Source organism: Thamnophis sirtalis, unplaced genomic scaffold (assembly GCF_051295495.1).
Source record: "Thamnophis sirtalis isolate CommonGarterSnake01/CBP01778 unplaced genomic scaffold, rThaSir2_p1.2 scaffold_12, whole genome shotgun sequence".
Taxonomy (NCBI): Eukaryota; Metazoa; Chordata; class Lepidosauria; order Squamata; family Natricidae; genus Thamnophis; species Thamnophis sirtalis.
This window is the reverse complement of record NW_028261392.1, coordinates 31,215,753-31,240,816: the sequence shown is the minus strand read 5'-3', so window position 1 is coordinate 31,240,816 and position 25,064 is coordinate 31,215,753. Positions and strand designations below refer to the sequence as shown.

At 39.3% G+C, this 25,064-nt stretch overlaps 1 protein-coding gene across 1 annotated transcript in view; it reads left to right on the top strand.

Annotated features, from left to right (window-relative positions):
• Window positions 1-25,064, top strand: part of LIMS1 (LIM zinc finger domain containing 1) — a 78,703-nt gene that overhangs the window by 1,032 nt on the left and 52,607 nt on the right. The gene's annotated exons all lie outside the window — the stretch shown is intronic.

Here is a 25,064-nt window from a genome sequence, read left to right as displayed (position 1 = left end):
ATCCAACGGAGGGTTGGAAATAAAACTATTTTTTTTTCTTTTCTGCTTGGTGTACAGGTAGTCCTTGACTGATGACCACAATTGAGCAAAACATTTCTGTTGCTAAGGGAAACATTTGTTCAGTGAGTTTTGCCCCATTCTACAACGGTTCTTGACAGTTGTTAGGTGAATCACTGCAGTGACACGGTTGTTAGGTAAATCTGGCTTCCCCGTTGACTTTGCTTGTCAGAAGGTTGCAAAGTTGCATAAACACATGACCTCAGGACACTGCATCCGTCATAAATATGAATCTGTTGCCAAGCATCTGACCGTGGAGATGCTGTGACGGTTATGAGTGTGAAAATCTGTCATAAGCCACTTTTTTCAGGATTTTCAGTCAGTAAATGAACTGTTGTAAGTCAAGGACTACCTCTAGAGCAGTGTTTCTCAACCTTGGCCACTTGAAGATGTCCGGACTTCAACTCCCAGAATTCCCCAGCCAGCATTCGCTGGCTGGGGAATTCTGGGAGTTGAAGTCCAGACATCTTCAAGTGGCCAAGGTTGAGAAACACTGCTCTAGAGGTTAAAATGCCAAACTAAAAGCCAGGAGAGTGCGAGTTCTAGGCTGCCATTAATCATGAAAGCCAACTGGGTGACTTTAGGGGTCTCTCTCAGTCCAACTTTTGTTGTTGTTGCGGGGACAGGAATGGTAGTGTTAGATATGTTCATTGCCTTAAGGCCATGATGGTGAACCAGTGCCACACGTGCCACAGGTGCCACGTGGAGCCATATTTGCTGGCATGCCAGCCGTGTGTGCTGGCCAGCTGATTTTTCAACCTTCCGGAAGGCCAGGAGAGGCCGTTTTTGCCCTCCCCAGGCTCTGGAGGCTTCCCTGAAACTTGGGGACAGTGAAAACGGCCTTCCCCCAGCTCCCTGGAGGCCCTCCGGAAGCCAGAAATGGATCATTTCTGAAGTTCTAGTTGGGCTGTTGGGGCCAGTTTTCACCCTCCCCGGCTTCCAGAGGTTTCCCTGAAAGTCCTCCCACCCCAGTGTCCCTTCCAGAAGCCGGAAATGGATTGTTTCTGAACTTCCAGTTGTGCCGTTGGGACTGTTTTTCGCCCTCCCCAGCCTCCAGAGGCTTTCCTGAAGCCTGGGGAGGGCAAAAAACTGGCCAAGCAGAAGTAATAGCAATAGTTAGGCTTATATACCGCTTCATAGGGCTTTCAGCCCTCTCTAAGCGGTTTACAGAGTCAGCATATTGCCCCCAACAACAATCTGGGTCCTCATTTTACCCACCTCGGAAGGATGGAAGGCTGAGTCAACCTTGAGCCTGGTGGGATTTGAACAGCCAAACTGCTGAACTGCAGTCAGCTGAAGTAGCCTGCAGTGCTGCATTTAACCACTGCGCCACTTCGGCTCCTTCAGTTCAGAAATGATCCGTTTCTAGCTTCTTGGGGGACAGGGGATGCTATTTTTTGCCCTCCCCAGGCTTCAGAAATGCTTCCAAGCCTGGGAGGGGGTCGCACACACATGCACAGGTGGGCGGGGAGGATTTAATTAGGGTTGGCACGCATGCAACAGTGCGCGCACACACAATTTTGGCACGCCGTAAGAAACTGCCTTAAGGTATGTATAAAAATGGTGAGATAAAAATATAAAATAGAGAAAGCCGTAGAAAATGAAGAAACTAAAATGCTCTGGGATTTTAGACTTCAGATAGATAAGCACCTGCCACATACCATGCCAGATTTAACAATTGTCAATAAGAAAGACAAGTATGGATAGTGGAAGTGGTAGCACCTTGAGACAGTTGAATAGAAGAGAAGAGGGCAAAAAAATTCAAAATCTTGCAAATGGATATAGAATGATTGTAGCAAAAGAAATCAGAGGCAGTACCAATAGATGCCTTGGTGCAATCCCAAAAGAACCGGAGCAGCACTTGAACACCATCGGCATTGACAGATTCACCATCCGTCAATTGCAAAAGGCAGCTTTACTCAGAACCGCTTACATCCTGCAATAATACCTTTAACACCATCAAACATTCACATCTGCTTATCTTCTGTCCTTGGAAAGGGCTAGACAGGTGGACAAAATTGCCAACTCCAGTCTGAACATCTGTCTGACTATGTGACAAACCATAATAATAAAAATAACAAATACTTAACAATGCAGGACTTTGGCTACAGTTCAAAAGCTGAACCAAATGGAATGAAATGTACTATGTCAGGCAGAGTTTGGGGGAAAAAAAGATCATATTGAAAATAGGGTAGATCAGCCGTGGGGCTTCAGATTTAAAAAAAAAATCCAGGAAAGAAAATCTCATCATTTGGGGGAGGCTGTGGCTCAGAAGGTTGGTGGCTGCTCCATTCTCTGCTCTCCTCCCTTCCATTCATGTGACTCTGTGAGCACCCTACACTTTCATCCTGTTCTTCCCCTAGACATACATGCATATGACTCAGGATGAGTAGAGAGCAGAAATATACAGACAAATGCAACATTATGCTTCACTACTGAGAAGAATAGGCAGATGCCTTTTATGGCCACTGTTCTGCATGCTTTCCCTGCCCTGTTTCTTTCTCAAGCCAAAGTTACAGGAAAGGGACGAATAGCTCTTCCAGGAGTCTGAACTGATTAATTGCATATGTTTTGAAGTTAGGACAAGAGCTGAAGTGAAATTAGCCCTGAGGGCTTCAGTTTGCCAGGTTTTGGAATTCAGCAATGGATGCCAATTGACACATTCCTTTGCAACACAGCAAATCATGGCTTGCAAAAAGTATACACTTAGTATACACTTTCTAAATTCATTTTCTGTGACATACATAAAGATAAAAATATTATATGAAATAATCTGTAAAATAAAATAACAATAATATGTGAAGCAGCCAAAGAGAACTGTTTCTCCACATCTTACCCATCATGATTCACTTTTGGGATATGCAAAACACACAAAAAGGTAAATTAAAATCATGCTATAAAGGAAACACAGTGAAAGTAATTTACCTCTAAACTCCATTCACATATTTTCCCCCTTGGGAACAATGATTGTTTCCGCCATGTCTCCACCAGTTCCATACATGTTTTCTTCTTTAAACTTCTCATTTTTCTCTATTAGAGGATCTCATCAGTTTCCTCAGTCATGACTCTTCCCTTTTCTTTTAGACCATTCCCTTTTTCTTAATATATTTCTTTGAGTATAATTCAATATTCAACCATTCTCTTAATACACCTCAGCATAACTTTTACATATTAGTCACTCATTTTTAAAGGGTGGCTCAGTGGCTAAGACACTGAGCTTGTCAATCAGAAAGGTCAGCAGTTCGGTGGTTCGAATTCCTAGCGTCGTGTAACGGAATGAGCTCCCATTACTTCTCCCAGCTTCTGCCAACCTATCAGTTCGAAAGCATGTAAAAATGCAAGTAGAAAAATAGGAACCACCTTTGGTGGGAAGGTAACAGTGTTCTGTGCACCTTCAGCATTTAATCATGCCGGCCACATGACCATGGAGACGTCTTCAGACAGCGCTGGCTCTTCGGCTTTGAAATGGAGCTGAGCACCACCCCCTAGGGTCGGGAACGACTAGCACATATGTGCGGGAAGAACCTTTACCTTTACACTCATTTTTATCCAATGCACATGCATACATTATGCTACAAATGCACCCTTTTGAATGAGGGAAAATTGACTTTATATTTTACTACATGCAGTTAAGTGCATCATTTTCACTTCATTCATTTTAATGGAAAAAAATGTTTTCATTTAATATATCCATATAATATACTCCATATACTCAGAAAGCATATGAAGTGATTTATAAGAGTCACTGTTTGGTGCCTCAAATTCCTACATGCTCATGTTATCCATCTCACACAGGGGTGTCAAACTCGCAGCCTGTGGGTCGGTTGGGACTTCTACCTGCCCTAAAGAAGCCGCACATAGAATTCTTTTGTCTGACTTGAAAATGAGCTAAGAAGAACTGCTCGAAAATCACTCTGGATGTCTTAGTAAAAGTTATAGTATAGCAGAATATGTTCCCAGAATCAGCACTCCCATGTTTGTTAGGGAGAAAGTGTTTCAGCATAGGAGATTTTTTAGGAACTTTCCAATATGGATGACAAGATATTAAATACCCAAAGAGAAAATGCCAAAGACTGTACGTTTAGCCATATATAATGTAAGTTTAAAATGAAATTACTTCCTTCCTTCTCTACTTCCTTCCTTCCACCTCTCCTTCCCCTTCTTCCTTCCGTTACTTCTACCATACTTCTACCCTGGTGAGATGTGGAGGAGAGGTAGGGGAAGAAGAAAGAGGTAAGGAGAGGTGGGTGGGAGGGAGAGGAAGAGAAGGAGGGGAGGGAGGAAGAGAAAAAAAGAGAAGGAGAGAGGGTAGGAAGGAGAAGAAAGAGGGTAGGAGTAGGGGAGAAGTAAGGGAAGGAAGAAGGGAAAGCAGAGGAGGAAGGAAGGAAGAAAAGAAAAGAAAGAGAAAATAAGGTGGTGTCATAGCAGGTGTGAAGGATGGTGAACAATACATTCCAAATTATACCTTATATCCTTTTAAATGGAATAATAATAATAATATAAGAATGGCAAAGAAAAAGAATAACTGTGAATGTATACCTATAACTGTATGTAAGAGAATAAATGACAGTAAAAATATAAAGCACAATATAGGTAAATAATACTTGATCATAAGTAGCTACGTATAAATAAATTAAGAAATGGATATAAAAATGGATAATGAATAACGAGATTATGAACGCAAGATAGAAATGTATAGAAGGGAAAACACTAACTGCAAAGAAACCGATTCGGAACTGCTGTATGATATACGATGGAACTTATTGTTCCTTTGCTGTTTTTAAGTTATGTGGTTATTTTTGTTAATGTGTTTATGTGTTCTGTTAACGTTTTTATGTGTACAAAATAAAATTAAAATAAATAATAATAAATAATAAATAATAAAATGAAATTACTGTGTCTCAGTTGAGTTCTAAATAGTCTCACTGGGCAGTTGTTGGCCTTTGCTAGGTTTTAATTGCCTAAATAGCTTATATATTCACATTGCGAAGATCTAAATAGCAAATCATCATTGGCAAATGTATGGTTAGAATATAATATATATATATATATATATATATATATATATATATATATATATATATATATATATATATATATATATATATATATATATATATATATATATATATATATATATATATATATATATCTCAAAACTAAATACAGCTTCTTAGACACGTTCAAAAGGTAACAAAGTTACATGAAATGATCAGTCTGTCCTAATCAGTCCTAATAGCCTAGTATCCTAATTCTTGCTCTGGAATTAAACATTGTATCTCAGTTCAACTGTGATGTAGATTGTTTCTTTTCCCTTTGTATTGTTGTCATTGTTCTTGCAAAAGTCTTAGTTATGGACTCTTAACAATTAAGAGTTCTAATTTTGAACTTATTAGCCTTAAATAGTTTGGACTTCTTTTGTGAATCATTATGAGCCATGGTGGTTAATGATTAGAATGCAGTACTGCAAGCTAAGTCACTGCTCACTGCCAGGAGATCCATCCTGACTGCTTCAAGGTTGACTCACCTTTCCATCTTTCCGAAGTCAGTAAAATGAGGAGCCAGACTGTTGGAGGGCAATGTGCTGACTGTAAACCTCTTAGAGAGGGCTGTAAAGCACTATAAAATGATATATAAGTCTAAGTCAGTGGTTCCCAACATGGGGCCCACGCCCCAGGGAGGGGCAATTTGATTTTTAATGGGGGAAATTTGAACCTTGTTTAAACCAAGTTAATGGCTTCATCCACGTGAGTAAAGTTCACTTTTTGAGTAAAGTAAGAATTATATGTCACAGGAGTGGGGGGCGGGAATCAGGATTTTAGAGATGCTTAGGTGGGGCATGGCCAAAGAAAGGTCGAATACCACTGGTCTAAGTGCTATTGCTATTGCTATTATGACCTGTAAGTGTCAACAGGATTTGTTTCTTTATGCCATCAGTTTGTCAAATATGAAAAAGTAAACAATGGAAGGATGTTCCATTTCCCATTTTGTTTTACATTTAGTCCCACCTTTGTGGTTTTTTTTCACAAACAGATAACTGATATAAAATGTAATGTATAATATAACTAATACAACTGATTCACAAACAGGCTGACTGATATAAATGAGGCATTAAATCAAATCTAGCCCTTATTTACTTTGCATTAGCAATTTTGCCTCCTGCTCTTTTATTCATTTTTGGCTGCTGCATCATAGTAAATTTAAAGCTATGGAATCGGCTAAGCTGAAGCTGATTTTCAAAAATTTGCTAAAAGTTGTGCAGGAAAAAGTGACCAGATTAAAAGAAAGGAGCACAAAAGCCTGGATGAATGGGAGTTCTTACAGTGTGAGTACAATGGCTGTTTCCTGGTGCAATAGAATTCCGGCAGTCCTACAAAGCAATAGCAAAAGGTTAATGAGCCAGAGCATGGGATTTGGGAGTTCACTGTAGCAGCCTAGTCCAGCCTTCTGAAAGGCACGTTCCTCTTTTAACTGAAGTTGCAGGACTGTGAAAGCCTCCACTAACATAGTTGGACTATAGATGAGTTTGGAAATTGTTCCTGCCTTATTCTTATTTCTTTCCTTTCGGACTGAAGGAACCTAGGGCTCTCAACTAGCTTTGTGCAGCCCTTGGCCTCTTTTCCAAAACTGAACGTTAGCAATTATCTTGGATCTCTTAAGTGAGACTCTTTCTCCCAGTAGTCTTCTAGGCATAGGAGAGGAGCTAAAGGAATAAGGGTGGAGCAAATTGTTTTGTGGAATGAGGGAGATTTGGCGGTCAGATCCAGGAAAAAAAAAATTATTTCTATAAAGCAAGGGAAATGCAATTTTGAAATTATCTGCAGTGCGAGCCCTTCCTTTTTCAACAACACCTTTGGAATTACGATATTATGATGGATGAACATTAGAAAATTGATTGAAAAGAAAAACAATTCAGTGACATAAATGGTGTGCATGTAGAACGTTAGGAAATATGTATGTGCGGACTTTGATTATGTGCTCAGAATAATCTCTCACTAAAGTTTCAGAACAGACTAATAAGGAAAATTTTAACAAAAGAAGTTAGAAAGATATTTGTAAATTGCTAGTACACATGTTTGTCAGTAAGCAAATACTTTCTATATTCAGTTATTTATTTTACTCAAACTGAATGGTGAGGATAATGACATTTTGCTGCTTGTATAACCAATTTGAGCCCAGAGGGCTCATGCAGGGATCATGAGACCTTCCGTGATAGAAGGAAAATTTTTCTTGTCAATGATTTATGAGTGAGCCATTTTTCTGTACAATAAGCAGCCTATAGAATGTGAACTCAGGGACAGAAAGAATGGTAAATAAATAAAACTTTGAATGTATCTCCGCAGAGAATGAATTTCACGGCTTTGGAGCTGTGCCAGTTAAAGTCCTTCTACTAAAAAGTCAATTCCATAACAATTGAGGGATCTCCAAAGGTTCCTTTTCTGCTGATCTAAGTAGTGAGGCAGGTTCAAAGCAGGAGAGGTGATTCTGCAGATGGGTTTTAAACATCACTATCAATGCTTTGAATTGGGCCAGGGAAGCAATTGATACAAGCAGCATATTTTGCAGTGGTGAGAAGCATTTTATATCAACTGCAATTTCTGGGTAGCCCCAAATAGAACTAATTGCAATAGTTGAACTGGATTCCAGTCAAGATGTGAATAACTGTTGGCGTGCCTGGCTCTCTCAACAAAGGTTGCATTTGGCACATTTGCTGTAACTGTACAAATGCAGATGCAAATTACTTTGGAAAGGGGATGTTGAATCCCCTGAAGATTCAACATCCTCTTTCCCAGATTATCCTCTGAAGATAAGGCATCAAATCCTCTGTGTGGAACAGAGTGGGTATCTTAGAGGTATTTAAGATAATAGGAGGAGTGTTGGAAGGCAATTGAGCAATGATGTGGAAGCTTTGGATGTATAATTTTATTGGTTTAAATTAAGTACTCTGTACTTTGCTTCAGCCATGGCTTTTTCTAACCCTTACATATGTATACATATCATTGAGAGTCCTAAGGAAGCCTAATCAAGATCTATTGATTTCTTCCAAGAAGATAATATTTATCAGCCATGAAAAACTGGGCTAAGGATCATTCATTTAAGGTAGTCCAGACAAGAAGCATAAACCATAAACACTACTGTAAACAAAACAATAACAATACTGCAGTAACAAAATCTTGCAGATACTGAAAGTATTTCTCCCCCACTATAACTTTTACTTTCCAGAAATTAGGGAGAAGTTCAGAAAACCTTCTTAGACCCTTTCCACCCCTCTTCCTTCTGTGGGCTGAGATGTCTTTTGCTTGAGGAATAAATTAAATAAGCTCTTCCTCCTGTCTTCCAAGGTCATTCCCACATACCATTACAACTGATGAAATGGCACTGAAAGAATACAACCATGTTCATTTAGGGATAGCTGATTGTTGACTTTTTGTTACAATAATATACTAGCATCAACCTAAACACAGTGAGGACATCAGTAGGATAGCAATAGCAATGCCTTATAATAGGGGCCCCCAACCCCCGAGTTGGTCAGCAGTCCACTGTGAAATGTGCTGCACAAGTGGTGGGTAATTGTGCAAGGCATCATTAGGTTGCATGCACGAAACCATCCCTTCCCCATCTACTCACCCTCACCGCCACTGTTGGTTTGTGGAGCCAGAAAGGTTGGGCAGCCTTATAAAAAAGAATTGGTTTGTGGGCTAAGGTCATGTATGTATAATTCCCATTTGGTAAAAATTTGCTTAAATTTAAATAAGCTTATTTAAAACTTAAATAAGTGGGCCAAAATATATCCCTGCTTAACTCCCTAAAGTATGGAGATAGGAATCAACATGTTGCCATTATGAGAGTTTTTCTTGGTGCATCTGATGAATAAGTTTAAGATATTTGTTTGTTTATTTGTTCATTCAATTTCTATAGCTGCCAACTCAATCAAGAGACTTAATACTCACCCTTTTTTGAGATAGTTATTTTGGTGGAGTGGCTCTATTGTTTGACTATCAATAAGGACTTGTTTCCAGATAATGTATAACATACAACTTTACTATTAAAAAAGATGTGTCAAGATGCCGTTTCAATACTATGAAAAATCCTTAAAAACATTTTGATATTAATATACATATAAATAATTAATGTGCTATAAATGTGCAGTCATTTTTCTGGCTGATTAATCCCAGAGAAATGGTGAAATATTCTGTTAATACTACATAGTAAAAGTGCAGAAGCCATGTTTTGCTGATAATTAACTTCAGCTACCATTGATACAAAGCCTGGAATGGAATTTTAGTACTTTCATTTACATAATAGCTTGTTTGTTTGGGAACTGAAAAAGCATACTGTTAAAAGTGAAGGGCTATCTACAGCTAGATAGATATCTAAGGGAATTTATTTTAAATGGGATTTTCAGCATTTATGAGAATATATTTAATTTTAATTATGGCATTTTTAATACCAATGACTTTATAAATACTTCAAACAGCTAAATATAAAATCTGTAATACTATAAAATAACCTCAACTCCAAAGCAACTCAACATCCAATAAGAACGGTCTTAACTGCCTTCCAAAAACTTTAAAGGCAGGTACCAGTCAGATCTCTAGAGGTGAGGTATTCCACAATATAGGAGCACAACCAAAATAATTAATACACTGGTCCCTCCTCTGATCGCATAGGTGTCTCTCAATATCACCATAACAAGAATACCTGTAAATACCAAGTACCAAAGCATAAATGACTTTACGGGTTGAAATCAGCTCTTTGAATTGTAGTCAAAAACCTATGGGAGCTGGATGCAACATCTGCAAAATAGAGTTGTGTGACACTGGTGTCTCTCGATTGCCAATGATGAACTGCTACCATGTTTCCCCAAAAATATGACATGTCCTGAAAATAAGGCCATGCCAGATTTTTGGGGTGGGCAAAAGCCCTCCCTGAAAATAAGCCCAGTGGACAATACGCCCCAGCCTCTGGCCAAGCCATGTGCCAAGCCATGTGAATGGGGGGAGGGTGGACCAGTACTCATATGGCTTGGTGCCTTCAGGATACCGCTGGCTCGGTGAGTGGGGCTCTGCCCAGCCAGAGGGGTTGCGCAGGTGCTTGTCCCCTCCCGCTTGCGCACCTCCCAGTCCTCACCACAACCTGGGCCAGCTCTCCCTGCAGGATCAGGGTTGCTGTTGCCACCATCCCAGCACTGAGGTTGGCTTCTTCTGAGAGGCCAGTCGGACCAGCCTGCCAAATCTTCCAGGACCTGGGGCAGAAACTCTTCCGGCAGCCAGGCCATAACCATAGAACTTGAAGTGCACTCCCAGAGCGGCCACTGCTGGGAGACTCTTCCCTGGCTCCCAGAAGACTCAGCTGGGCCAACTGGCCTCTCAGAAGAAGCCATCCTTAGTCCTTGGGTGGCAGCAGCCCTGGCCCTGCAGGGATAGCTGGTCATGGTGGCACACGAGTGGGGGGCGGGAACAGGAACTTGTGCACTCCCCCTCTGGCTGGGCAGAGTGCCACTCACCAACCCAGTGGTATTCCGAAGGCACCAAACCACAGAGTGCAGATCTCCCCTCCCCCCACTTGTGCGGCTTGGCACCTTCGGGATACCACTGGGTCGGTGAGTGGCACTCTGCCTAGCTGGAGAGGGGGGTTGCCAGGTTGCTGGTCTCTTGTGAGCGGGCTCCCAAAGAGCCTGGCTACAAAATAATAAGCCCCCTCCCCCAATAATAAGGCCAATGCCATATTTCGGGGGTCAAATGAAAATGAGAACCTGTCTTAGTTTCAGGGAAACATGGTACTTTCAGTACTAACTGCAGTTTCCAAGTGGTGGTCTTGAAAGGACACTCTATAAAATACAATCAGGTGGTTGTAGTTAACAATTAAAAATGGTTAATTTTGTTCTGAAGTGTTAACAACATTTTGACTGCAACTTATGAAATCACTTGAAGTTAGGCTTTTTGACATCTACATATTTGAATAGCATTGTTTTCACCAAGCTAAGAACTTGGTAAATTCTGATTACCAAGATCAGTTATAGCTACCCAGCCCACCAAAGCAGGGGGGCGGGGTATGTTACAGGTTCCCCCCTCTTTAAGGAGATCCATCTATTGCAGGGGTGTCAAAGTCATGGTGGCATCACATGACATATTGGAACTTTTCCCTCTTCATGAAACTAGGCGTGGCCATGGCCACGGCCAGTACATGATGCAACCAGCCCACGGGCCACCCAATTTGACATCCCTGATCTAATGGGATTAAGAAGGGCCTTCTCCATAGTAGCTCTCACCATGGAGATAAGATAGACCCCCACTTTAATACTCTTTTGAAAGGCCCTGAAGACATGATTTTGCCAGTGGACTTGGGGATGCCATGGTGTTAGGGAGCACATCAAGTTAGGTTTGTTTGCTTCTTGTTGCCAGGGGGATGAGGGTTTATTGGGTTTTGTGTTTAGGATTTTATTTTTGTAAGTTGCCTGTGTTTGGTAGTTATATAAATTTTCTTAATAAATAAAATATATGTTGCCTATATTTGTCTTTCAAATGGGTATGGAGTAATAGTAAGCTGGCTTGGGAAAGGCAAGTAAATTCAGCTTTAATTGTGTATCATCAAGCCAAAATACTTGTGGGTTATCTAACAAAACAGAGATTTAAATCTTCAACTGTGCGTAAGAAAGAATTTCACTCTCATTTCAATGTCATTGTGCTCCCGCCACTGTTTGGTGCGAACAATGTTGTTGTTATTGCTCAGAAGATAGATCAATATTGTGCTTGAGAGCTCAGATTTTGTGATGCCCATGGGAACATTTTTGTAGCATTGAAGCACATTAGAATAACATTACAGGAAAGGAATATAAAAGAATTAAGGGCAAAGCAAAAATTAACAAAAGTGCAAAAATATTCAAACTGGATGACAATTTTACCCCAGGTTGTAACACTGAAGTATTTTCCATGCTGTGCTTTCAACTCATTTTCAGAACCACATTGTTCTGCTGCTGGTACTAATGTTTGGAGATCTGATCTTCTTGGCATGTTTCTATTCAGTCATGTCATCTTTATATATTGTATTTAGAAATTATGATTAGATGTTTTTTCTGCCCCAGTCCATGCATATATGAACGAGATGAAGCTGCTTTCCCTTTCAGTAAAACAGAGAGAAAATATTCTTTTATTTCATTTGCAAAATATTTGTGCAAGCATAGCAGAACCAATAATGTGCTTATCTGCCTCTGTACAAGGTCATGGGTTCATTGATTGCAAACTCTATCAGCCAAGTAAGGCAGTCTACAAAATTTTCATCTTCATATCTGTTGCCTACCTGGAGTTGCAAAAAAGCAATTGATTGAGTAGAATTCTTCATCCAATGTTTACAGGTTCTGCAATGCCTTGTTTATATACACAGCATTTTTATGATTATTCTTTCTGAATGTGTCATTTTCTTTAACCTTTTCAATTTTCCTGATCACCTGAAGTTATTGTTGTTAGTTGCAAAGTCATGTCCGACGCATCGCGACCCCATGGACAACGTTCCTGCAGGCCTTCCTGTCCTCTACCATCCTTTGGAATCCATTTAAGCTCATTCCTACTGCTTCAGTGACTCATTCTGAAGTCACTTCAGCCACCTCATTCAGGTGTCCCCTTCTTCTTTTGGCCTCAATAGTTCCCAGCATTAGGCTCTTCTCCAGTGAGTCCTTCCTTCTCATTAGGTGGCCAAAGTATTTAAGTTTCATCTTCAGGATCTGGCCTTCTAAAGAGCAGTCAGTGTTGATCTCCTCTAGGTCCTCCTTTCCTTCCAATTGATAGAATGATGTAACCAATAAAGGAGAATATTTGTAGCTCAGGGTTGAAAGGAAGGGTCTTTGGTGCTCACTGAGCTTTCTTGTTTTCTGCAGACGTCATGCCATTGTTGAATGGTCATACTTCAAGGAACTCCCTCTAGTTCGTCACATCATTCTGAGGGGTCCTTGGTACTCTCTGAGCTTATTGTTTTCTTGCAGTTTCATTACCCAAACTTGGTAACATCATCAGTGCTAGTGCAATGGGTAGTGAAACATCTGCAAGAAAACAACAAGCTCAGAAAGCACCAAGGAGCCATCAAAATGATGTCATGAACTACATGTAGTCCTCAAGGTATGAACTTCCAACAATGGCAAGGCATTATGACTGCTTTGAAAAAGTGGCTTACAACCTATCTTCAAAGCTACAACCATCACATCATGTCATGTGATCACAATTTGGATGCTTGGCAACATTCATATTTATAAGGACTGCAGTGTCTTGTGGTCCTGTGATTGCAATTTCTAGCCTTCCCAGCCAGCTTCTAAACAAGCAAAGTCAATTGGGGATGCTGGATTTGCTTAACAACCTTGTGATTCACTTAACTGTGGTAAAAATACTTGTAAAATTGGATCCAATCATGTGATGATTCACTTAATGCTAAGCAATGTGGGTTGCAAGTACCCACACTTTTTTTTTCTGATGATCAAGCAACTCTTGTGATTTAAGTAGATGTGTATAAGTAGTTGGACTAAATTTGTCAGAAATCCAAGCAGTAAATGGCTGTTTGGGTTAATGCCATATTGTAAAATCTCTCCATGCATATCTTAAAAAACAAAGGCACTACACAAGACATTGTCTATTTAAGAAATGGTTATTTTCCTCCTTTGCCCTTCTTTTGAGCAGGTGTTGTAGACCTGTATTTGTGCCTACTAAGGTGTATTTTTTAGGCAATTCTCTTTTTTCCGCCAAGTGTCTTTGTGCCTGCTATTGATACGTTTACTTTGTCATACTGTGTTTTCCCGAAAATAAGACAGGGTCTTATTTTCTCCGCCCCCCCAATAAGCACTTGGTCTTATTTTCGGGGAGGTGTTATTATTTGTGAGGTGCAGGAGACGGCGAGCATGGTCACCTCATGGCTGCTGCTGTGTTGCAATATTTTTGGGGGAGGGCTTATTTTTAGTGCATGCGCTCAAAAACCCAATTGGGCTTATTATCCAGGAAGGTCTTATTTTCAGGGAAACAGGGTATTTCTGTTTCTTAATAGTACTGCATACCAGAAGAAAGCATGACAAAACATTTTCTTTCTGTTCCTAAAAATAATATATAGCAGGGCACATAAAATCACTAGAAGTTGTTTGATTTAATAGCATCAGTGGTGGGTTCCGAATCCCATTCCAAACGGTATGGTTGGAACGTGTCCAGTGGCATCCACATGGATGCGCACAGATTGCGCATGTGTCTTAGTGCCTCCGCGAGCCTCCGCGACACTCCAGTTGCTCAGCAGAACGTTGTGCAGGCGTTGTATGTGCAGTGCACATGTGCAGAAGTGCCAAAGACTTAAAAGACTAGTAAGGAGCTTAGTTGGGTGGGTGGGCCCTCCAGAGCATTGTACCAGAACGGTAGCCGGTGCTCCGGGCAGGCTCTGATACCCCCGTACTGGAGCGTACCACCTGCAACCCACCACTGAATAGCATCATGTGATCTTGGAGTATTACAATAGCACAGAAGCTTAGAAAAATACTTCAAGTTAAGATGCAATTTCCCCCGGGATATACCAAAAGACTTGTACTGTTTGAGAATTTTAGGAGTTGATATCCAACACATTTAGAAGATTCCAGCTGGAATACTAATACTACAGTGTAAAAGTGAAGCTATCTAAACTCTGCAGTTTGCAAATGTCTTAGAAGAGTGCCTTCTTAGAATGTTTTTCTGTCCCATTGGCATTTTTGCTGCCTGGCCCATAAATAGTTTTCTCATGCCCTTAGCTTCTAGCCACAGCTTGGGTGGGGCTTTCAGCATAAAGCAACCACTACTATTCTGATTGACAATATTTTTTTAAAAAGATTTGTTTTTTTGAAAGAGAACAAATGTGGTAGTATTTTTTGATTGCTGAAGAAAATTAGCAAATATTTTCTCCTTTGCTTTTTCTCCTGGTCCTTATCTGTGTGGCTCCTTATTATAATTTTCCTTCAAGATAGTTATAATTAAATAAGATACATTTGGAAAAATAAATGATTTTGTCTTCTTTAAAAAAGTAAACTTCAAATGACTAATACTGTATGCTTCCTTTACAGTGAAGGAAGCAACATTTTATAAAAGAACAGGAAAATGAGATGATGAAAGAGTTATTAAAATAAATGAGTTTGTTTCACTTATTTTTGGAAATGCAAATGAAGCCACTGATTTGATTAAGAATACTCATATTCTTAGTAATGAAATCTACTTTGTTTTGACATTATAAAATAAGATGTATGGTACAAACATAACAAATGCAAGTTCCCAAGAATAATTAAATCATATTGTAAATTAGGTTAATACAATCCAAATTACACATTTTATTTGGACTGATATTCTCAAATATATCAATGTCCTCCTTGTTTTCTATAAAAAAATAACCCCATTTAATAATTTTAATTGGTTTGTTGTATAATTTATCTGTTTCTCTGTCAGTAAGCATCTTTTTATGAACTATTCTAAATCCCAGTTTTTGTTTTTATAAAGGAACAAGGTGTATTTCTTATCTTTTTATGCTTTGGACCAACTTTCATGTCCTGTGGTAGAGATGTCTTGAAAATTAACTTGAATACTTTAAAATGCCATCATAGCTTGATACAACCATAGATGAACCAGTACATGGAGACAGGATCTGGTACTCAGCAGAGGGAGATCTCAGAAAGGGATCTCCCTCTCAATGGTGAAAAGAGTAAGGTTCTACATTTAGGCAACAAAAACAAAACGCACAGGTACAGTATAGGTGGTACCTTGCTCAACAGTAGTAACTGTGAAAGGGATCTTGGAGTCTAGTGGACAACCATTTAAATATGAGCCAGCAGTGTGCAGCAGCTGCCAAAAAAGCCAACACAATTCTAGGCTGCATAAACAGAGGGATAGAATCAAGATCACGTGAAGTGTTAATACCACTTTATAATGCCTTAGTAAGGTCACACTTGGAATATTGTATTCAGTTTTGGTCACCACGATGTAGAAAAGATGTGGAGACTCTAGAAAGAGTGCAGAGAAGAGCAACAACGATAATTAGGAGACTGGAGGCTAAAACATATGAAGAACGGTTGCAGGAACTGGGTATGTCTAGTTTAATAGAAAGAAGGACTAGGGGAGACATGATAGCAGTCTTCCAATATCTCAGGGGTTGCCACAAAGAAGAGGGAGTCAAACTATTCTCCAAGGCACCTAAAGGTAGGACAAGAAGAAATGGGTGGAAATTAATCAAGGAGAGAAGCAACTTAGAATTAAGGAGAAATTTCCTGACAGTTAGAACAATTAATCAGTGGAACTGCTTGCCTCCAGAAGTTATGAATGCCCCAACACTGGAAGTCTTTAAGAAGATGTTGGATAGCCATTTGTCTGAAACGGTATAGGGTTTCCTGCCTAGGCAGGGGGTTGGACTAGAAGACCTCCAAGATCCCTTCCAACTCTGCTATTGTATTGTATCAAGTCATCCCTCAGCAACCCTTTTCTTGTGCAATAGGGCACAGATGTACAATAGGGCACAGATTTATAAGCATGGCATAGAATGCCAAATACTATTGTCTGTATGGTACACACAGCAGGCTTTACTGGATGCAGAATACAAAAGACTCCCATCTGCTGAAGGATATTAAGTCCTCATGTTAAGACTGCAAGGATAAAATTCTGTATTCTTATACACTCTTTTTGTATTATAGTGAGTTGTGTTTCTCAACCTTGGCAACTTTAAGATGTGTGAACATCAACTCCCAGAATTCCTCAGCCAGCATGACTTCTGGAAGTTGAAGTTCGCACATCTTAAAATTGCCAAAATTGAGAGACACTGCCCTTATGTACTGAGATGTGGCTAGATTAGTCCTGGTGCTTTGCGAGCTGTAACCATCTCATGTTTTTTCCCAAATGAACGCTCTTCTTCCTTTCTACTCATGCTTATTCTGGAGAGGCTTTATATTGCCAATTGTGTTTTAGGGAACACAACAGTCTCCACCTTTAAAGGAGTACAGGTAGTCCTTGACTTATGACGACAACTGATCCCAACATTTCTGTTGTTAAGAGAGACATTTGTTGTGAATTTGCCCCATTTTATGACCTTTCTTGTCTCAGTTGTTAAGTAAATCACTGCAGTTGATAAGTTAGTAACACCTTTGAGACCAAAAGGTTAAGTGAATTTAACTTCCCCACTGATTTTGCTTGTTAAAAGGTCTCAAAAGGCGATCACATGACCTTGGGACACAGCAACGGTCATAAGGATGAGTCAGTTGCCAAGCGTATGAATTTTGATCACATGATGATGGGGATGCTGCAAAGGTCATAAGTGTGAAAAATGGTCATGTCACTTTTTTCAGTCACTAAATGAACTGTAGTTAGTCGAGGACTACCCGCAAAGCATTACTTTCTTTTAATGTGACTCATAAAGACTTTTTAGATTTGTCCTTCCAGCAAAGTTGAGGATGCTTCATGGCTTTGAGTAATACATTTCAGCTTGTAGGGAAGGGATTTTTGACAAGCAAAAGGAAGACTTTCAGTTCAACAGTACGGGATACAAGCAGAAATGCTGCACTGTAGGGGGCTTTGAAGGAAACTCAGCTAAAATTGTGTGAGAGAAACTTTCCAGTAGACTCAGACTAGGAGAGGACTATGCATTAGGAAGAGGAAAATGAAACTCAGAGTTTAAGCCTACAGTAGCCGAGAGATAGATTTTGATGAAAAATTCTGGGAATCCAATCTGTTAATTACAAGATCACCTGTTTGAATCCCATTGTTTAATATGATGAAGAATGCAGGCTCCTGATGTCCTCACAAGAGAAATTATGAGGGGGAGAGGGAAGTGCCAACTGCGACACTTAACATGCTGTCACACATCCAACAAATGAAGCTGGCTATAAAGATGATGTTAGGATAAGCCCAGTCATGGCTGCATTTCATCTGGATTGTGGAGTCATTGTTAACCTTGTTTTTGCAGTACAGATGTTACTTAAGGACAGTTCTAGCATCCCTTGCTATTGGCTGTCTTGACTAAGGCTGCTGCAAAGGTGGGTTGAAAATCCTGGCGCTATTGGTTCGCTCGTGCTCGCACATGCGCAGAAACGTCCGGGTAGGTAGGCAGAGCCTCCCGCTACTGCTACTACCGGTTCACCCAATCCAGCCGAACCGGGAGCAACCCACCTCTGGGCTGCTGGGAGTTGTCATTAGCCAATAGGAAGGCTGTAGATTCTGTACCCTTTTAAGTAAAAATCCAGGGAGAAAGGAGAACATTCCCTATAATAGAATAGAATTATTTATTGGCCGTGTGATTGGACACACAAGGAATTTGTCTTCGGTGCATAAGCTCTCAGTCTACATACAACAATATAAATGATAAATCATAATAATAAACATATAATCATAATAATAAGTAGTAGCTGTGCATGAGTAGAAGGGGATTTTTTTTCCTTGGGTTTTTGATGAGAAAACGAGGCAACTCTATTGTCTAATACAAGTTGCTCATTTTTAAATTATAGGTAGCAATAAATGAGATTTCTATTAATGTATCTGCTTTGGCTCTTAACCCACAGCTGCCTCAAGCTTCAATAAGCATCAGATGCTAAAAACAACCCTTTCAAAAAAAGACCTTTGTTTTTTATTCTACTTTTCACTGCATTTTACATGCATTTCTTCCCTGTCCTTATGCTGATGTCTGCACTGTCATCCTTCAGGGAGACTACAGTCATTTGCTGATCTAGGCAAAGGCCATCTCTGCTGAGATTAGTGGCAGATCTTGGCATTCTCCCAGCTTCTGCAGATGTGCTCCTTTTCAAACAAGATAAATAAACAGACTCATTACTGCTTCACAATTATGGGAATATGTTGATCTGGTTATTTTGTTTAAAAAATAGCAGAGAATCAAAAGACAAAAGTACATCTCTTGTTTCATAGGCTCTATTCTTAATCCACGAAGCAAACACTATTCCAGGGATTTTTTTTTAAAAGATCCATTGATTTTGGATTTCAGAAAGAAAACTGTACCTCTACACCTTGTCTGGGAGTAAAACCCATCAAGTACAATGTGCATTTTTTAAAAAGAGTTCATAGCATTAAATTCTGAAGGGGTTAAAAAAGTTTCATAAGCTTCCCAGTTAAGTGGCTAGAAAATAAAATCCAGTGCATTTTCCTTGGCTTAGTTCTTGAATTATTGAAAGAATGGATGCTATTTTTGTGGTAGAGTATAATACCTGTAGATTAATATTGCATTCTCCTGCACAGTATGCTATGTTTTGCTTTCTCTTTGAAAGGCAACAATGAATTAATTTTATTCAACTACAAGATCACTTGTAGAGTTGTTTAGACTTGCAGTTGCTGGTTTCTTAAATGTGTTTAAGCTTTAAAATATGCTTAAATTACATAGTTAAGGATAAGGCTGAACAACAAGATGAAAACAAGGAGAAACCTTAAAGGAAATTAGAATGTATTTGTGATTTCAACATGATGCTAAGCATCTCTGTCACATTTTTTTATCTTTGCTATTAGGTAGCATAAAGGTAATAAACACAATAGAACTCTAGTTCCATCTGGTGGCTGAAAAGCTGCTAGCAACATTTTATTTTTCATTAATCTTTTTCATTAATCTAATTCATTTAGATCTCTTCAGCTGCAAAGCAATGGTGTTGGCAAGACCAGACTTTAGAACAAATGTTCAGGCCATCACTTATGAGAACAATCATTTTTGGAAGTAAATGAAGCACCACAAATAATTAATTTTAGACATTACTATATCATTAATGCCATTATTTTCATTTTACACACGGTATTTTCTGATATAGCTACTATAAGCCATCTTTATCCTGGTGCATATTTCCATTTCCATCTAGGTTTATTTAACTTTCTGTTGCTTTAAGAATTTGACAACTGCATTCCTCCCCACCTCTCTCTGTGTGTATCAAAACAAATACATGATTTTTTATTTCATTTCATTGTTGTTGTTTCTAAGGGGAAAAAAATCAGATTGTTTTTCCTTTTCCTCAACTCTCCCCCAGAAGAAAAGAATTTTCCACAATATTTTCCAAATATCCTTCAGATTTGAAAATGAGAACCTTCTTCCTTATTTCCCCATATAAGGCTAGATTGTATTACAGACCTTTTTCCTTCCATCATTGCCAGTGCCTCATTTTTCTTTGAGTATTACCGTAGGAATGTATTGAAATAAATAATATTTCTATCAAGATTCAATATTTATCTTTATTGGAGTTAAGCTTCTTGAGGGGAAATGGTTTTAAATCAATCCAAAAGCTTGCCTGGTCGGGAATTTTGGCCCCACTATAGCCAAATATGAAGTGAAAAATTAGATATGTGGACAATTCTATCCATTTAATACTTCCAAAAGATTAATCACCTGAGAAAATATGATCTATAGCAGTGATGGCTAAGCTTTTTTGGATCGCGTGCCAAAAGCGGGGGGAGAGGGGGGGTCGTGCGCGGGTGTGCCACACCCATAATGCTATGTGTGTGACCCCCGTGCGGCCAGCATGACCCCCCCCACACTTTTGGCACACTCTTTTCACCCTCCCCAGTCTCCAGAGGCTTTCTAGGCACCTGGGTAGGGTGAAACAGCCACTTCTGGAAGCTTCTCTGAAGGCTCCGGAGGGCAAAAAACCACCCTACGAGCAAACCGGAAGTAACTTTGCCATCACAGATCTACAGACTTACAAGATTCTGTTTAATGTAGCCTTATAATAAAGCAGAATTAGTTTAACTAGTCTTGTTTCTTGTCTGCTTTACCTTAGAGGGCTCACATTGTAGGATCCACTAAGCAGTTTTTTGAGGTTCTCCACCATCTTTTGAAACCGAACAACCCCAAACATAGTCACTATGGTCAGGAAAGAACTGCTGCCACACCTGGTGTTTTCACAGCGACTTTTCCTCTGAAAGACATACTTATCTCAATGCCTCCAGGCCTTTTTGATTCTACTAGCCACCAAATGGCTGATCAGTGTGCCAACCGCTCCTTTGTGGCCCATGATTAATTTTAAATGTAGCAATGTCATCTTTTTCCCTCTATGAAATGTGCTGCCTTCTTTAGTGATTGTTCAACATTATCCTGAGTGCAACAGGGCACTCAAGAATGGCTGCTATGTGCTTCTTTTTCAAAAAGGTTTGGCTTTTGCATCTATTTTTACAAAAATTAATGTGTTTATCTTGGCACTTGGCATGATTTATTCAGGTTTACGCTCAAATTTCCACCCCTTGGAGATATTTTTAAACTCGTAGACATAACACATATCAATTTCTTGCCTTTTAATAATCTTTGAACGCTATCTCTTTATACTTTTTAATTTTTGTATTTACAAAGCTGATAAAATCAGCACCTATAACTGATGACCTTTTTTTCCACCTACACAAACATACACACAAAGAATATTTTTGTATTAGAATTTATATTCTAAAATAGGAAAATCTTCAACAAATGTGCAGAAGAAACCAACATTTGTGTTAGCTCAGAGCACAACGATAAGATTAGCCTATGCAAGTCTTGATAAATCCTGTGGGTAATAAAAAGTATGGTGTATAGAAGTAAGATGCCTCATGTAAGAAACACAGGAGACAGTAATGCTGGAGGACAAGAGTTACACTAATATCAAAGAAATAATGGAATAGAATAATTAAAGGAAGGATGCCAAAGGGGGAACAAAATGAAATGTGAATATCAAAATTTAAAATATTTTTTAACTAATTAAATTGAATTGTTGAATTGTCCTGCAGTGAGTTGCCCTGCTGTGAGTTGGCCATAGTGAGTTGACTGGCAAGTTGGCTGCGGCGAGTTGTCCCATTCAGTTTCCTAGAATTTCCTATTCCAATTATAAAAATCCTACCTCCATAGAGGTTGTTTTTTTTACATTACAGTTCTTGCAAATGCTTTTGTGAAAATGTTAGAAGAACATCCGCAGTTCTCTGAATCAAATCAAATCTGATTCAAACAGCAGCTGACCATGTCACACCTCTTTCTTGGGGGCGGTGTGGGGGGGGATCAGGATAGGATTTCTCTGAGAGGGAGCAAACTGAGTCAACTCTGTTTGTTAAATGAATTGTGCGTGCATTAAACTTAAAGAGTTTTTGTTGATAGAATCAGGCAATTGACTTCGTGAATGGGGTTGCAATAGTAAAGAATTCCTACCTTAGCCCAGAGCTTTGTCTATAATACAAATTCAAACTCGCTTCTAGACCAGGGGTGGGTTGCTGCAGGCATTACTGCTGGCTCCGCACGTGTGCGCATTTGCACCTAAAAAGGTCTGTGCATACGCACAACGTTTGAAAAGGGGGGGGGAATATATTTTTGAAATGAAGATTGTTCTGTGCATGCACAGAGTCAAAAAACAAGATGGCAGCACCGACGATAGAACCGCTTTGGGGGCCTTGCAAGTACTACCTACTTGGCCAAACCGGTCTGAACCGATAGGAACCTACCTCTGTTCTAGACCCAAAGAAGGAATCTGTATAGGACTTCTGCATACTGATTTTACTACTGAAAGTCCCAATGCAAAAGAAACGGGCTAGATATTTTTACCCCAGTGGATCATAGCTTATTTCTTCCATCATTCATTTTTTGTGACCTTCTCTTGAAGGTGGGTTTTATTGTATTATAGGATTTGCATTTTGGAAAATGTCTATTTTTGTCAGAAGCCTGTTTTCTGAAGTTTGTTATTATAGTCTTTTAATTTTACTGAGTGTATTGTTGTTTGAATATGTATATAATAATAGTGCTTCACCTTTCAAGCCAGGATGGCAAATCCAGAATGCATTGCATTATATTTTTGTTTGTTTTGCCAGGAAAGCACAATTTAGTCAACTGGACTTTGCACTGACTTTTGTACTGCTTAAATATTTTCTACCTCCGGCTGCTAAACTCATTTTGAGACACTAATTTCTTATTGTGTAATCAGCATTATAATTATACACACACAGTCACACACTGGTCCATTGATTTCAGACATAGTGTTTTGAAAAAGCAACAACAAATGGCTTGAAGATTGGAGTGTATTACTTTTTGAAAAACAGATGAGGAAAATTTCACAGTTGCCCCCGAGTCTTGCAGTTAAATCTTATCAAAGTTTTCCTTTTAAGACACAGAAAATGTTAATGTCATCATGAATCAACATTCCATATTTCCTGTCTTCTACTGTGGTTGGCTCTGAAGCCTTACACAATATTCTTGAGAAATACACTTTTCATCTATAATGAGCTGCTGGTTTATAGCCAAAGCATGCAGAATATAAATAAGACTATCAAACATGTTTGTTGAAATGGCACCCAAGAAATATGACTTTTAAGGTCTTTTAAGTTCTATCCTTTTTTATATACTTAACACATGTTTAAGCATGTAGTTAAATCCAGGAGTAAAATGCTACCAGTTCACCTGAACCGATAGTAAAGAAAGCTACCGGTTTGCCCAAACTGGTAGTAGAAAAAATGCTAACGGTTTGTGCGAATCGGTATTTCTGATGATCAGCTGTGTTGCATGATATATATTAGCTAGAAAGTAGGATTGCAAGGCACAGCAGATTCCCCCCCCTCTCGCTGTTCTACTTACCTTTGCAAGCATGTTTGGTAGCAGGCTCCACCCACCCACCTGGATGTCCTCACATCCGTTTTTTTATGCTCTGCACATGCATGAAAGGTCCTGCACATGTGAGGAGGTGGCGCATGCACTCACATTTGCAAACTGTTAGCGAACCTGTTTAAATCTTCCCATGAATTGAGTTGCATTTTTAGCTTGAGATATTTCAAATTTTAAACCCTGGATTTTTTTACAATTCCAGTCCTTGCCTTCAGACAAAAGAACTTAAGACGCATGTCTTTCACCTACACAATTCCATGTATGCTTATGTTCCCTGAACAACATTGACAGCAGGTTATACAAAGTTTATATGAAAGCCTTTTTTTTAAAAGTTCCATATTTCTATGTTCCTGAAAAATAATCTTGAAAACATTTTAAAATCATAATATATAATAATTACAAAGAAGTCCAATTTGATTTAGGTAAATATAACAGCAACGTAATCTGTAGGGAGTTCAAAGTGAGCGCTGCAGTCATTTTGTTCTGTAGAATCTGTAGCAGCAAAGCCTGAATTATGAGACACAACATTTGAGGAAGGCTATTGGTTCTCATTGCTCTAGACAGTTTAATGAACCTTTGGTTTATGTTGTTGCAGATAATCTGCAGGTGCCATGGGAAACAGTTTTGTGGACTTTATACAGTAATGACATAACCATATGTCAGGAGTCTGGAACCTTTCTTATGGCAGTTTATTTTATTAAGCCATTTCATTCCATCATGATTTCCACTGCTTTTCTGAAACAGTTCATCTGTTTATTCAACAAATTTTCAGAAAGAAATAATATCGTTTTTGAAGTCCCCAATTTAAGGTGTCTAACCTTGGCCCCTTTAAGACCTGTGAATTTTCAACTCCTGGCATGGCTGACTGGGGAATTCTGAGAGTTGAAATCCACATGTCTTAAAGTCACCAAGGTTGGAACGCCTGATTTAAGGCATGTTTCTGAAGGGGATATTTCAGCTTTAGATGCAAAGGTCCACCTGTGCTTGGTCTACCATCCACAGGTCTAGGTGGAAATGGGGAGGTTAATTATCTCCTTAGAACACTACTTTAATTGTTATATAAATCATAACCAAGACAATTGACCTGGCTTTTAGCCCAAGGCCAAGTTTCCTTATAATAAACTCAATTGCTGCTCCCACTTAGTAATTATTTCAAGCCACCAAGCAAACAGCCTTGCTGCTGAATGTTTCCCAATGTCCCCCATAGACACATCCCCTCTTAATTCCAGAATGCTCCTATTTTCCCCAGGAACTTTTAAATTTCTTAAGTCCTCCTCCAGGAGTACTTGAATCAAGCCAAGTTACAGCCACATTGAAATTTCATCCAATTCTTCTCCATTCCTTCCTGATCCTGGAACATGTCCCATATGTTTTGTGCCCCTTTGTCCCACCCCTATTAATGGCAGCAAATTAAGGAAGTGATAATGCTATGAGAAAAAAAATAAAGTTCA